The 14,755-nt window shown below is 38.4% G+C and overlaps 1 long non-coding RNA gene across 1 annotated transcript in view; it reads left to right on the top strand.

The window, feature by feature from the left end:
- The first annotated feature begins 793 nt into the window (after positions 1-793).
- LOC122798874 overlaps positions 794-14,755 on the top strand; it is a 306,384-nt gene continuing 292,422 nt past the window's right edge. Inside the window, exon 1 of the long non-coding RNA XR_006364324.1 lies at positions 794-1,108. This is a non-coding gene — a long non-coding RNA (uncharacterized LOC122798874). The remainder of the gene's footprint in view (positions 1,109-14,755) is intronic.

The raw sequence follows: 14,755 nt of genomic DNA, 5'->3' as shown, positions 1-14,755 counted from the left end.
CTGAATATAAACTTACTAGTGTTAAAATGTATCCATGATATTAAAATGTAGCATTCCTATGGCAGCCTAGCATAATGTGCATCTGTACCTGGTTTCGGTTGCCCAGGATTTAGTCAACTTTTGCTACAGAATACGCTCCAGATATTAGTTCATAATGTAACATTAAAAAGACAATTGCCTTATACCTTTAATAATGTCACAATCATGACTGATGCTTATTCAGTAACCTTGTATTTATTTTAGGGACAGTTTGCATCTCTCCAATAATGCCTTGGTAAAGTGAGATTTGTAAATGTTAAAGTGAACCCTAGATGTTGCCGCAGTGAGACAAAGATCTGAATCACCGAGCAACCATACTGTCCCAACATTTTAGAGTAAACCATAACTGAGGATGACGCATATAATTATCACACCTTAATCACATGCAGTCTGATTAACTTTTCAATTATTTTTGATATGTAATTATACTAATAAGTGCAGCAGAAGAGTAGAATGTTAGAAATTACTAGAATGCCAAAAAAATGGGGATTTTCATGAACTCATAAGATGTCGAATAACCTCTGGTCACTTTCAAATACATCATATGCTGCGGTGTTTACATTGCCATTCGTGTTCTGTAGCTTCAGGGTGACCACTTAACCTCTCTTTATAGTGGTGATGGCTGCTATAGGAACAGAAAAAACCACAATCATTCTCAGAAAAGTCTGCTAAATACCTTTTGGATTACTTACGTAAATACAGCTGTTGAATAAATATAAATAGAAGTCATTCTTGAAATAAGTAATAGACTGAGTTATACAGTTTGTGAAAAAAGTAGCCATCCCTCTATCTTAATTTGGCTTTTACGTCTGAAAAAAATATTGTGTGGACTTCCAGTAAGATTGCTTATTCTCTTGTTTTCACTCACTCTCTCTCTCTTTAACCAGCAGCAGCTGTGTTGTAGTGTACAGAGAGGATACCCTGACGTCAGACCAGAAGTAACTAAGCTCTGGTTCCTTTTTAACCTAGTGGAACTGATAGTGAGTGTATAGCTTAAGAGTCCCTTCATTTCAGACTTCTTGGAATCAGAGTTAAAGCTTTGGAAGCTTGCACATTGTCTCACAAAACCGTAAGTAATGTTTTACATACTCTATCAGACTCACATATATTTAGACTTAATTTGTTCTATGCATGTTTTCTCAAGGGGATACAAACTAGAAGTATAGTCCCATGTGAAGGAAAGTTCTAGGGAGAGACAAAAGCAATTGTCAGGATATTACTAAATATGCTAACAATGCAGACACACAGCCAAACAATAAATAAATCATGCTAACATATGTAAATGTGAAATATTTAAATTGTTCTATCTAGAGGAGTGCTGAGATACAAAGTTCTTTCTGAAGTGCAGCAGTCAGTCAGATAGTCCTGAAAAGACAATACAATCAGAAGGTTGTTAAGGAAGTTTTTTTTCTATGCAGCAGACATCTACAGCACCATAGTATTTTATTGTCCATGAATAAATCTATTTTGACAATGGAATGGGTGTTTGCCACCACAGTTTGTTCTGAAGTATGTGCCAGAGGTAAATAGTGTATATAGCATTCTCTGATAATATTCAAAACTTTTTGTTGATTTTGAGGGAAAGCTGCATTTCACATTTGGTGTTAAAATCAAACAGGTGCACTACACAAGTAACAGGAGAATAATTAATATTATTTTCAGTGTTTGAATAGAATAACAACTTTTAATATATGGTCAAACATAAGACCTTATGCATAGATAAGACAAGTGCCTATCATTTGCCGAAGTAATAGCATAACTTAATTTTTTCCTTCTTGTTATTAAGCACAACCTTTATAGCTAAGTTGTTTTTAATACTATATAATAAGCAATCCCTGACAGAACTGATGTGATCAGGAAATTAAAGGGATTCATCAACACTTTTGAGTTGTATAAAAGATATACTAAGTTTGTATTATAAAAACAAAGCCAAACTCTGCACTAAATACCAAACCTGGTGCATTTCTTTTAAGTGAATACAGTTCTGTGCTGATCTGTGTCACCGTTTCACATGGTTTATATCTAGAAAACTCCTGGTGACATAATATAGTTAATATTTATTTTTCACTAGCCTTTGTGCTGCTGTAAACGTTAATCTTAGAAACAGATAAGCATCAGCAACTCACAAATTGGTCTTGATGAATATTTTTATTTTCTTCTGACAATGTCCAGTATATGTGGTTAGAGACTGTAGCATTAAGATTTTATCATCTATGGTCTCTGGCAGATATTGGTTTCAGTGCAATAACTACAATATTAGGAATTCTACACTGTCTGAATGTATTAGGGCATCTGTATTAGTAGATAATTGTTTATACTGGATAAATATGCTGAATTTAGACATAACGTTTTGGTTTACATTTGAAACACAGTTTGTCCTAAATTCAAACTAGTTGACAGAGCTACACTGAGGTTTGTAAAAAAATAGCAATGTGTGACCAGGTCTTGATGTGATAGATATTGCTCCAGTCTTTTTTGTTCAAAGTCTTGTTTTCAGATGTGCTGTTTGTGATCAGATGATAAAAATAGTTTGGCAACAATGTATATAATGTGTAAATCAATTTTTTAAATGTAATATATGGCAAGAGACTTCTGTATACCTGACAACTCCTTTGTTTATTGCTTGGTGTGCTTATATATGTGAATTCTATTGACTTTTAAATAAATGCTTTATCAACCAGCATTTATTTTTGATTTATATACATAATCCTTACTGCTATCAGGTGGCCTCCATCTGACTAAGTCTAGCAGATTAACTGCCCATTAGATCTATAGCCGCTTAAATTTGCCCTATATTTCTCCTGGATTCTTCCCCTTCAACAGCACACTGCACAAGGATCTCAGCTGGAAGGCAGAGTCTATTAGTCTGTGTATGAACTAGACACAAGGTTGGTTGTCATCCCATAACAGAAATATCTATCTGCTATCAGTTTCCTCTGCAGCTAGGTAAGTTAAGTCAAACAACTGAATGCCAGCTATATCCTTCTGATCACACTTGTATTCATAGCATGTGACTCCAAGAAAGCTATTTAGCCAAAGTAAAACTTTCTAAACTGATGGGCGGCCATGGTGGTGCAGCAGTTAGCGTTGTCACCTCACAGCAAGAGGTTTTCCAGTTTGAACCTTGGCTGGGGTGCCTTCTGTGCGGAGTCTGCATGTCCTCCCTATGGTTGCCTGGATTTCCTCCATGTGCTCCGGTTTCCTCCCACATCCCAAAGACATGCTGTAGGTGGATTGGACACTCTAAATTGGCCCTAGGCATGAGTGCGTGCATGTGTATGCCTTCCGTGGAAGGTTGGGCGCCGGGCTGGCAACTCAACACCGTAAAACTCTACTGCCAATCATGAGCAGACAGGTGATCTGCTGTGGTGACCCCTAATCGGGAAAAGCCAGAAGAAGAAGAAGAATACTTTCTAAACTAACACCAGGGGTTCTCTGGGTCATAACTAGTCTGGAAAATCATGCAGTGCAATAAGTGTTCAGCATCTGCACTATGTCAAGCTGATGGATATTATGCAAAATCCAAAATGCACTTGTAGTCACTGTTTTCCATGCATCTGTTATACAAGCATTACTAAGCCTCTTTTGGGGATCATTTTTTTGCACCCTACTGAAGGAGTCTGTCATATGGGATGTTAAATCAAGTCTTCCACACTTTCTACATACGGTACAGAGCACTGTCAAAAAATGCAACAGCAGTGACCAGACACTCTGCTGTTATACTAGCTAACTTGTAAGGCTATCATGTCATATTATTTATCAGTTCTGGAAACACCAACCTATCAGATAAGAAAGAGCCTTGTATAAACAGCTTTATAGCAGTGTTCTAGCTAACTGATGCCGCAGGGCTTCAGTACTCACAATACAATTAAGTGCAATTGTAAAGGTAGGTGACAGCATTTACAAGGGAACAGTGATAAGGAAGAAATATGATTACTAACAAAAAATGAACACCTAAACCTTGAATAGTAAAATAACTTGGTTTTTAATCCCATTTGTAATTATACAATATTTCACTTGAAATGACAATAAGTGTATGCACAATTTAATTATATACTACTGTAACATATAGCATTCCTTCCTAGTACTATTTCTTTGCATGATACAAACAACACAAAAAATGACACACAAATAGAAGAGAAGTAATTGCAAATGTATTATTGAACCACAATACTGTCATATCCAATTATTTAGAAGAAGACAATTTCACAAACCACAAGGAAAACTGGTAGCCTGGTATGCTGCATAGCATAAGGCACTGTCATGAGAAACCTTGAAGACTTTATCTCTTTTATGGGCAGTTAGTTGGATCCTATCTGAAGGTTGGAAAAGTTGCTTTTACAGTTTAGATGTAAGTAATTCAGAGTAGAGCAGCAAAAGCTTTTGCTTAAAGTCAAATAAATACAGAGTAGAATGTCCTAATTTGCAATGTCCTGAAAAAAGGAATATGGGCTATGACAGAAAAATAAAATGTTAAGTACTTCAGTTCAAGGGAATAGAGCCTAACTGGATGCTGCATTTCAAAACAAAACATATAAAACAAGAAGACCATATGAAGGTTAAAGGTTGACATTTCAGACATGACACATTTTTTTAAGAAGAATGCTTGTTGATTTCAAACAACCTTATTGGACAATACATATTAAAAAAAAATAATAATTCAGGACTACATTAGACACAAGTCCATTCTTGACAGAATTAAGAAAAATAAGCTATTATTTAAGTTGTCTGATGAAATTATCTGATATATAGGAAAACAGTCGGACTAAGTGTGCATCGATATTTAATCGACATGAAAATTCATTCAGATTAAAAAAATATGATTACACCTGGTTTGAATTACACTGGTGTGCTTCAGTATTATGAGAATCTCATCTCTTTCTTTGCAAACAACATTCCAAGTCTTCTGCATATGTCTGCAAACCTATCTGCATAACAGTGTTTTGGATTTAAAAGAAAACAAGAGACATGATCACACCTGGTATGGATATACTTATTACAGTACTAGCTGTTAACTGTACAGGTTACAAATTACTTCAACCTACTAGAAAGACAGTTGTGGAGGAAATAGGTGTCATAAAAATCTTAATACATGTAATAGTTGGTTAAATCCCTAAATAACACAGAGCAAATAGCATTCACTTATACATTCGTATTCATCAATTATTTGACACATTCTCTGCAAAGGAAACTTCAAGAGTATATTAGAAGAGAAAATGTCTTTTACATTATGGTACAGCAGTATGTTCTGTTATATTTTGGAGACTTATTGACTAATTGATTGATTGACTGTTAGATTTAACATGTGTTAACTGGGTACATGTACTGGCCTGAAGACCATTTGTGGCCATGACCCAGTCTGGTGAGTTAAGTCTTACCAAGTAAGGTTCAATGAAGGGCATCTGTCTGGAGGGTAGACATTATTTAATGAGTTGTCTTATTAAATATATTTTCCATGGATTATTTATGACTTTAGACTTATAAAATAAAACATGAGATGACCTCAGAGTGCAGTAATGGACTATTAATTGCATAAATCTCAACATGAGGTTCAACAGCTTGATGTGTGGAACATAGCTGGGCCACTGGCCTGAATTATGATAGTAAAATGCCTCTTATTTTCCTTCATCATGACAGCAACCAATTATGAAATGAATATTAAAATAAACAAATACCATTTGTACAGTGGGTTATGAATCCATAGCATGACTGTTAACCAGTGAATATCTTCTGTTTTGAACACACTAGCTTTTCAGATTACTACATACTGATTATTACATAGGTTGTATATGAATCTGGTGCATGTTGAAAGCTGCACAATACACAAAAGCTCTACAAGCAATTTAAGTTACACAAATCATCCTGCTTCCCAAATTGTATTATATAAACAGGGAATAATGCAAAGGAGCCATAAAAGGGTGAAGATATTCTGCATGTGAGGGCTTTGAATTGCACGAGAGTTTACTGTAATAGAACTACTGGAGTACAGAGATGCAGTTCTGCACTTTCAATGGTCACTGTATTTTCTGTACTACATAGGGGTGCAAGGCTACAGTTCTGTCTTACAACCATTGCTATGCATTTTGTAGTGCACAGGCACTAACAACACATCATAATTCAAAATTAATACTATGGCATCATGCACTTCTTAGTCAATTTACAGTATTCATGATATGTCTGTTACAGAAAACATCCCTTAATGCATCTAAATCTTCAGCTTAACTATTTTATTAGCTACAGTTTGGACATACTTATAAAAACAACGTGTTGGGCATTTCTAGATGAAGGTTGTCATGTGTATTATGATATGCTAAATGCATTAAACTCATTAACCTTTAAATATTTATTCCTGTAAGTGCTGTTTCTGAATGTGACTATACAGGCAGTATCAGAGTTTCTTTGTAATTTCCTGCATAATACATCTTTCTAGTGGGTTTCACAATGTTGTATTACATTGCATCTCAGCCACTTAATCTGTGAAATTACAGCAATTAAACACTATCAGATTCTGAAACAGAAGTATATCTTCATTGCGGACGCAGTAATGCCTATTACATTAGTAATAATTAGAAAATCCCAAACATTTGTCACATGCAATGCGATTATACAAAAGAAGCAGTGCTTTATGACCCTTGAGCAATCTGGTACTGTATGTAAGCAGTGTGTCCATCAACATAACTACAACATTAAAACTCATGCTGAACCAGTGACATGAAATTTATGTACAAAGCTAGCACTTAGAAGTTATTACACTTAACATAAGGTATGAAGGCTGCCAGACTAGCCAGATAGAATTTTATAGATAATTCTATCATTTGTAAATAAGACACAGGTTTGTTGTCTTAAATGGGAAAAAAATGCTGTTAGATGTGGAACTGAAAAAAATGTAACAACAGTACACTCTGCTGGCAGAAAGCTGACCAAGCAAAGCATGCTGTGACCCTTTGATCTAAAGTCGGCTCCGGCCTGTCTAGGTGAAGACATACTTTCTATTGTTTTAACCAAGAGTTAAATTGCTAGATTTAAACATGTAAATGTATTTTTATTGCTCTTCTTCCTGACCAGTTGCAAGATAACACAAGGAGATGTTAAGAATGTAAATGTAGTTTCTGTTAGCCTGGGAACTCAGGGAAGTGTGAATGATGTAATGGGAACCAGGAATGTGATTTTAAAAACAGAGAGAATCAGAGAGTTAAGCATTTTGTCTTGACCATCCAACTCACAGCACTGTCTTGCTCTATAAGTAAGTTTATCTTAGACTTGTGTTTTCTCTTAGAAATAGCTAGAAACTAGAAAGATTAGACTAAGTGTTTTTTCTGTGATGTCAGAACTGTACTACTGAATTATTTTAAGCATTTCTCTGTGATCTCTGAACTCTTGACTAGCACTGTGTCATAAGAAGTATTGTCTGGTGTTTTTATTATTTATTATTAAATATTTTAAAACCTTTCAACTGTGGCTGTTTGGTGTAGAGATAATTTAAGCTCTAGAGTACATTACATATTTATAGTGATTATTGTACCAAGTCACTCTAGTAAGCCTTGACTGTTTAGTTATACTACCAACTGGATAATAATATTGCACAGTAATAATTGGACACCCTTTTAAGGGCCATTGAGTAGCCGATAAATATTAGCTGGGTGGTGGCAGTGATTTCTACCATATAGTCTGGGTAAAAAGAGGCACAGCTGGAGAACCTGTGCCAGCCTTCCCAAGGAGTGTCTGTGTGGTTCTATAAACTTATCTCAAAGTGTGTGTGTGTCAGCTACTTGGGCAGGGACATGAAGCACTGGTTGGACAGAGAGGGTGCTGGAGATTTTAGCTTGCCCATCTGGCTGAGATCTGGACCCTATAGCTGTGCCAGTGGGGAGTCTTACTGGGGACCTGGAGAGCAAGGGAGCGACCATCCCTGGACTGACTGTGATCACTGTGTGCTCTTAAGGGAAATTGCACTTTACTGTGTGTATTTGTTATCCTTTTCTCCTATATGAGATGCCCCTTAGTGGTCTTGGTGGTGTGGATTGAGGATCCTTGATTGCTGGGCCAGGGCACGGGCGTCACATAAGGTAAGGTGTAAAATTAAGTATTTAGGAGTATGGGTTAAAAGGGATTCTGTTAAGACAGCTAAAGATATATAGGAAGACACTAAACAAAACGATAATACAAAAACTGAGAAATTAGAAGTTTATGTTTATTAATATGGATAGCAAGATGCAAACAGTGAAAATGTTTTTAGACCTTTTACCAGGCATATTTTATCAACTGGTGTAGAAGCTGAGTAAGTAATTAATAAAGAGTTGAAGAATTTTATCTAGGAGGGTCAAGTGGGATAAGCTGATCCATCCAAAAGAACAAGGTGGTTTAGGTTTACTTGATGTGAGGAGATATTTTAGAGCTATACAGTTAAAGCTCATATACATAACAAAAGGAGAAATCTGTAACTTTATAGGTTCATAGGTTCATATGTTGGTACTAGGCTATCAGCCCTACGGCCTATACAAGCCTAGCCATAACAATTCCCTGGATATTTCTTCCCACATTATTTACTTTCCTGGACCCCTGTCTAGCAGGGCGACTGGCGGGATCCCTGGGGTGAATTTCCTTTCTCCCATCCAATCGTCAAGGTTCCTCTTGAAGAGGTCCAAAGAGGCACTCTGCTTGACATGTATGGGCAATCTATTCCAGAGTCTGGGGAGTTTCTGGGTCAGGAACCTATCCCTCCAGCATGTTTTGTTTATTGTGATGACAAGGCTTAGATCCCTGGAGCGTGTAGCTCTGAGGGATTGGGATTTCTTTAAGTGTAGCATGTCCAACAGCTCTGGGTTTGACATGGCCTTGTATGTTAAGCAGAGATCGCCTCTGAGTAGGCGATATGCGACAGAGTATAGCTGGAGTTTATTAAGGCGGTCAGCATAGGGCATCTGCTTTAGGCCTGTGATTCTTTTAGTGAGGTATTTCTGAGGCCTTTCCAGTTGTTGCAGATGTCTTGAGATGTACATACCAAATGGGGCATTGTATTCTATAATGGGTCTAATGAGGGATGAGTACAGTGGGACAATGACCTCCTTTTTTCTGGATGAAAAGCCCTTCGTGATGAGGTGTGCCACATAGAAGGATTTCCTGACTGTTGTGGTGATGTGGTTATCGAAGGTGAGACCACTGTCCACCTGTGTCCCTAAGTCTCTTATCACACTTTCTGTGTTTAGTGTACTGCCACCTATATGGTAATTCATGGATACATGTTTTTTTCCCAAAGGGAATAACAATACATTTCTTGGCATTGAGCTTGAGCCCATGGCTCTGGCACCAAGCATCTGTTTCTGTAAGGCCCTTTTGTAGAGTATCCACATCATTTGGGGATTCAATAATGGCTCCCAGTTTGCAGTCATCTGCAAACTTTGTTAGCCAGAGTCCCTTAGTGTTGACCTGTACTTCAGAGAAGTAGATGCCAAACAAGAGCGCCCCAGGACTGAACCCTGAGGTACTCCACTTGTCACTTGTCTGGAGCTGGATTTGGAGTCGGCTACTTTTACAGTGTGGGTTCTATCAGTAAGCCATTTAGCAACCCATTGGGTGACATAGGGATTAATACCCAATTTAGTAAGTTTATCTATGATTCCAGAGTGGGGGATGGTGTCAAAGGCCTTGGCAAGGTCTAGATAGGCTGTGTGGACCACCTTACCCTTGTCCATGGCTCTGGAGACTGATTCAAAGAAGTCAATCAGGTTCAGGAGACAAGATCGGCCCTTCACAAACCCAAACTGGGTGTGGTCCAGTGTTTGAAGGTTGCCAATGTCTTTGTTTATAAGTTCCATGATAATACGCTCCATGGCCTTGCAGATAAGGCTTGTCAGACTGATGGGACGGTAGTTTCCGGGATCCAAGGTGGATCCCCCCTTGTGGATTGGGATACCTGTAGCTCTGCGCCACTCAGTGGGCACGAAACCTGAGGTGAGACTATGATTAAACATGACACTTAGGTGAGGTGCCAATTCATATTGTAGTTCATGTAGTACACAGCCCGGGATGTCATCTGGTCCCATGGATGCTGTATTCCTGGCTTTAGAGAGTGCGTTTTGTACCTGTGTGGCCGTTATTACTGGAATTTGGCAATCTTCCGGTATTGAGATGGGCCATTTAGGGGGTGAGAGGGGGTGAAGTTGGCACTGAATCGATCTGCCAGGATATTGGCAATATCCTTTGGATCAGTATATTTATTGCCATTCTGTTTTAGCTCAGAGCAGATCTGAGCATTGCCATTTAGATTCTTGACATAGTTATAGAATGCTTTGTGGTTGTATTTGGAATCTTTGGCAATTTTATTTTCATAACTAGCTTTGGAGGATTTTATGAGGCATCTCAGTTTCTTACTGAGGCTAGTAAGGGAGTTTTTTGCATCCTGGGATTTTCCTCTTTTCTGCAAAAGTTTCTTCCTTTTGTTGTAAAGTTTGTTTATGGCAGGGGACCACCAGATTGGCTTCCTTTTTTTGGATGAGAGCATTTTGGTTCTATTTGGGATGGCACGATTCATGCATGAGTGGATGTGCTCGTACAGTGCCTTAGTGTAGGATTCAGCAGTTGAACATTCAGTTCCCGTCTGCATGGGTGTCATGAAGTTTGTCACTTCTGACTTGAGTAGCATGAAGTTGGCTTTGGAGAAGTTTTTTATGGTGGTTTCTTTACTAGGGGGTGGGGTGGGATGTGGATGTTAAGGGTGATTAGCTTATGGTCAGACCTGACTAACGAGAGGGTGGCCATAGGTATGGAGCATTGATTTGCCATGTTGGTAATGACCAGGTCTAGGATATTGGAGCCCCTGGTGGGACTATGGATTAGTTGATCCAGGGCGTTGGAATTTATGAATTCCAAGAACCGTTGCGCAAAGGTGTTGGGACATGAGTAGTTTTCCCAGTTAATGGCAGGGTAGTTAAAATCACCCAGTATTAGTGTGTTTGGTTCTATCTTAATATTTTCCAGTATGTTTAAAAAGGTGTAGTGAGAATATTGGGATATGGTGGGGGATCTGTAGCAAGCTACAATTTGGATTGCAGTCTTACCTAGTGTTAGTTGCACTTGGAGAATTTCAGACACATTGTGTTGGCCAACTAGCCTGGTGGTGTGAATATCCTTGGTGAATATTGACACTCCTCCACCTTTAGTGTTTCGGTCCTGGTTTGGTGGCCGAAAAGTGTGGTAAGAGTTGTAGCCTGGTATTGCAGGGGTGCTCTCTGGAGCCTTGAACCAGGTCTCAGTTACTGCACAGATATCAATGTTCTCTATTTTTAGGAGTGCCTCGAGAGAGTGCATTTTGAGGTTTAGACTTCTAGCATTGAGTAGCATTACCTTCAGATTTTGCATGCTTGTACCTGTTACGGTGGTGGTTTTGTCCTTTGAAGTTTGCCTAAAAAGGCACTATAGGGGTGGCAAGAGCCTTAGCCAGTAACCTGAATCCCAGGGGCGACAGGTGCAGACCATCTCTGGCAAAGCATCGTGGTCTGTCAATCATGTCATCCCAGGCAGACAGATACTGAATCCCCTTTGAATGACACCATAAGCTTAGCCAATTGTTGAAGTCAATCATTTTATCCTTATATTGTGGTATCATTCTGGGCAAAGGCAGGATGCTACTCAGGGCTAGGGTCATACCTGCCTGGGCCACATGATCCGAGAGCTCTTCCATGTCTCTTTTCATGTAGTCCAGGGAGGTACATCTCAAGTCATTCACTCCAACATGGACAATGACAGAGTCATATTTGTACTTGTTGTGGAGTGACTTGAGTGCATGCGTTATGTGGCGGATCCTGGCACCCGACAGGCAGCTGGCTGTAATTTTCTCCTTATTCAACCTTGGTGAGAGGGACATCAGTGTGCCGGACTATAGAGTCACCTATGACTAAAGTGTTAGGTACATTGTCTTGCCTTAAGGGCTGTTGCTGGGTGGCACACTGGTGTTGTGAACTATGTGACGCATTGGTTATGATTGGTGTTTGTTTGCATTTCAGCTTCAGAGGTCTTCGTTGCTTGGGCAGGTTACAGTTAAGGGCCTCTGCATATGTGGATTTAGTGTTGCTATATGTGGGTGTTGGTGGTGCGGGTTTAGAAGGGCTATGTGTTGCTTGAGGTGTAGTGTGGGTGTTAACCTTCTCCTCTTGACTGTTTAGCACAATCTTGGGTGGAGAGAGCTTTGCTTCCATTTTGGCTATGTAAGTGCATCTCTCACAGGTTGTAGTGTTGGGTGGTAGGAGGAGAGGGTTGTCTGTGTACATGAGGCAATTGCTGCATTGCCCCAGTATGCCCAGATTCACCAGGTGGACAGGAGAAATCACCGGAAGCTGACCCTTGGACATGCCTGGTTTGGGGCTTTTTTTTTCTTCTTTGTAAGTAGAAGAGATGATGATAAAGCGGGGTGGGGGGGTCAAAATAAGGAGACATTGGGATTTTGGATGCAGGTCTTTAAGGAGAATACCAACAACCATACAGAATATTATATTCATAAAGTAGCAGAAAGTATTCTAAGACAAATTAACATGAGAATGAAGAAAGGTGATTTTGCCAATAGGAATGATATCAGAATAAAGGAAAAAAGAAATTGATTGAGGAAGCTAAGTAAAAGACCTGCTCTTGTAGAGTTTTTAGTTGAATCTAGAACACAAGTTGCTGTTAAAGAAAGCGTTAATTAGTAGAGCATATAAAATATTGCACTATGACTATAGAAATTACCCAGACGATGATAGAAAAGATTGAAAAGAGTGGTTGGAAAAGCAATTCACAAGGAAACAATGGGATGAAATATGTATGGCTCCCAAATATACAATGAAGTCTAGAAGATTTAGGATTTTTGCTTGGAAATGTTTGCACATGTATTTTTATACCCCAAGCAGACTCCCAAATTTTTTCCTCAGGTAAATAGAAAAGAAAGAGGTAATTAATTACATACTTTGAAAGTGTTATCAGTTGGCAGATTTTAATAATTTCCTCCAGAGTAATCTGTCAGAAATATTGAGTGAGCAAATGAGTGTAACTAAGGAAATTATTTTTTGAGCTGGGATTCAGGATCTGAACTGCACAGACATACTAAGGCCTTGTTAAGTTTAATTCTAGTGGCTGCCAAAAAAGCAATTAATAGAAAATGAAAATCAAAGTCTAAACCGACTGTATTTTATGTAGTGAATATTATAACAATGATAAAATAACTGGAAATGGGATCTTTAGAAAAAATTAGGCATGAATTACATAGAAAAAAATGGAAATTGTGGGAACAATACATAATACTTCTGGGGGAGGAGTGAGGTTTAGAAAGCAGGAAGTCACCAATTTGTGTAATACTGAATTTATGATAATTCTATAAAAGAATGCTTGTGATGTATAATGTTTGTATCAGTGGACATGTTAACATGGTTTATTTTCTTTTATATAAATGTATGTTTGTCTGCGTCTTAAGTGATAATTCAATGAACATGTTAAAAAAAAACTTATGGTATGGTATCATCTTTGTGGTGCAGAAGGAAAACCCCCCACTCACTGATACCCCTCACGTTTTATAAAGACCTCTCGCATCTGATAAAGCAGGCTGTTACCCAAGCAAAAGCATACCAGTCCTATAAAGCTGGAGTCATACTGGCCTTGTGTATTAACTCTAAGCTTGCCATGAAAAAAGACAGACTGGACTGCAATGAATTAATGGAAGAACTGTAAGTAGAGTGTAGACATAAACCTACTTCTCTACTTGTAAAGAATTCAGTGTTATGTTTAGTATGTACTGGGTCTTCCATAAAAGTACCTACAGCCCAAACAAGAGATGATACTGGATGTCTGTCCAGAGGACAAAACGTAAAGCAGCCTAGAACGTCAAAGGGGAATATCGTCCATACTACTATAAATGGTAGATGCCACAAACGATGACTTTTTCAGCAAAATATACCTGCAGGATATTATTCAAGAAAACACTTACTGATGGGACAATTTATTTTAAGAGGTAAACTAAAAGGGAAACATAAGGCAGTGGATAATGTACCTAGTACCATGTCAGCAGGAATCAAAACAGTTTTTTCAGCACCATGGAATGGCATCAGGGAATGGGAAGATGGATAGCAACTTGTATCTGGGAATGGCAAAATTGATACAAGATAGATATTTTCCACTGAAGTGCTAACAATTTCACTAGAATCAAAAATCAGCCTGTCATAAAAATATGTATTTTTTGCATTCGGTATAAGCCTTGGATAAGTCTCACATCTAATCTTGTCAGAAGGACTACCTATGAAAAAAAGTTCAAAGTCCATGGTTAGAACAAAGACAAAAGTCCAAATTCTGCAAGAAGAAAGATGACATGGTTCAGGGAGAAACTCCAGACACCAGGGATATTCTATATAGTATACCTTAAAAGGATTCAAATCCTGTGCCCTATCACCACAAACAAGTGAAATATCCTTCACAGTATGCCTGCTAAAAAAGCAGGAAACATGGCCTATCAGGTCCACTAGACTCATTATTTATCTGTAGCCTTCAAACAGACATTGTGCCAAATGAATGGAGGACTGCAACTATGATTCCTCTACACAATGGTGGGCCATCTACAGGCCCAGGTAACTATCAACCAATATGTCTGATTATCTCATATGTAAAGCCATGAGAAGAATTGTAATGGATGTGATAAATAATGACCCAGTGTGGTTTTGTCAAGAGCAGATCATGGCTGCTCAAACTGGTGGACTTT

This window comes from Protopterus annectens, chromosome 3.part1 (assembly GCF_019279795.1).
Source record: "Protopterus annectens isolate FY-2018-M chromosome 3.part1, PAN1.0, whole genome shotgun sequence".
Taxonomy (NCBI): Eukaryota; Metazoa; Chordata; order Ceratodontiformes; family Protopteridae; genus Protopterus; species Protopterus annectens.
Note: the sequence above shows the minus strand (reverse complement) of the source record. Positions and strands in the feature narration are given on the sequence as shown.